The sequence below is a fragment of the Priapulus caudatus genome, unplaced genomic scaffold, assembly GCF_000485595.1.
Source record: "Priapulus caudatus unplaced genomic scaffold, Priapulus_caudatus-5.0.1 Scaffold757, whole genome shotgun sequence".
NCBI lineage: Eukaryota > Metazoa > Priapulida > Priapulimorpha > Priapulimorphida > Priapulidae > Priapulus > Priapulus caudatus.
This window is the reverse complement of record NW_014577818.1, coordinates 56,428-57,328: the sequence shown is the minus strand read 5'-3', so window position 1 is coordinate 57,328 and position 901 is coordinate 56,428. Positions and strand designations below refer to the sequence as shown.

Genomic DNA, 901 nt, shown 5'->3' with positions numbered 1-901 from the left:
GCCCTAACCCTAACCCTAGCCCTAACCCTAACCCTAGCCCTAACCCTAACACACTTCGTGATACCTAAGCCTAAGGTTATACTTTAACCTTTATGACTTAGGGTTAGGGTTAGGGTTTTTGCATCATTCCTTGATATACGGAAAGTCTGTGCATCAGTTGGTGATACACAGAAATCTGCGCATCACTTCGTGATACCTAAGGTGCATAAAAGGGGGGTAAAGTGGATTTGCGCCCCAGAGTACTGAGTACTGGCTGCCTACGCTATACTACGGCCATTACTGAGTCCCTAATCATATATCGCTAATATAACTGAAACTTGTAGTTTACCCAATTCACCACCAGACCTAGTGACCAGTGTACGTTTACCTCTTATTTATGATACTGCCTTTTCACAAATATACCTCTTTCAAATTGAGCACTTTTGGCGGCAACTTGGACAGCGGTGACATTTCGCCAGCACGGAGTAACGGACGACTAATTTGTGATTTTGTGTATGCGGGAAATCCGACACCGACGATTATGCTTATGTCTGTGTACCGAGAGAATTTCTCCAACATAACTGCCTCTATCGCTTAAGATAACATAAGTTTACCAAAATAAGTAATCAAACATGAGATAATATTCATATTGATTATTGTAAGACGAGGTACGACACTGTCACTAGAGTACGACGATAAACGACAGCAAAATGCAATGATTTGTGAACCGACAGATGGCGCTAAGAAAAATGTGTACCCGCATGTGATTGGCCAAGGTTGATTTTGTGTACTATTCGGAAAATCCGATATCAAATAAACACTGTAACTTAATATATTCTTTGTCACATAATATGGTTCTTTGTATGTATTTTAATATGTATTCTTTGTCACATAATAATGGTTCCACGCAAATCCTGTTGAA

General features: G+C 40.1%; 1 protein-coding gene across 1 annotated transcript in view; it reads right to left on the bottom strand.

Moving 5' to 3' along the window:
* Positions 1–678, bottom strand: part of LOC106813341 (ATP-dependent DNA helicase Q4-like) — a 13,584-nt gene extending 12,906 nt beyond the window's left edge. The window contains exon 1 of the mRNA XM_014817468.1: positions 403–678. The gene's annotated coding sequence lies outside the window, so the exon portion shown is untranslated. The remainder of the gene's footprint in view (positions 1–402) is intronic.
* Positions 679–901: the final 223 nt, after the last annotated feature.